The following is a 201-nucleotide window of genomic DNA, read 5'->3' as shown; positions in this document are numbered from 1 at the left end:
ATTTTTTTTTAAATGCTTATATAACTTTAAAATAAATGTTGACTTTTTTGGATTTTGACTTTTTTTACAGGTAAAACTTCAACTTATTTGAGTTCAGCTAGTTGCCAACATTTCTCATTTTCATTTAGTTTACTTGATGTACTAAACTAACTTTAAAAAAAAAAAAAAATAATAATAATAATAATAATAATAATAAAATAA

This window comes from Sinocyclocheilus anshuiensis, unplaced genomic scaffold, assembly GCF_001515605.1.
Source record: "Sinocyclocheilus anshuiensis isolate Anshui unplaced genomic scaffold, SAMN03320099.WGS_v1.1 scaffold1052, whole genome shotgun sequence".
In the NCBI taxonomy this organism is placed as follows: domain Eukaryota; kingdom Metazoa; phylum Chordata; class Actinopteri; order Cypriniformes; family Cyprinidae; genus Sinocyclocheilus; species Sinocyclocheilus anshuiensis.
The sequence above is the reverse complement of the archived record's forward strand: the minus strand, read 5'-3'. Positions refer to the sequence as shown.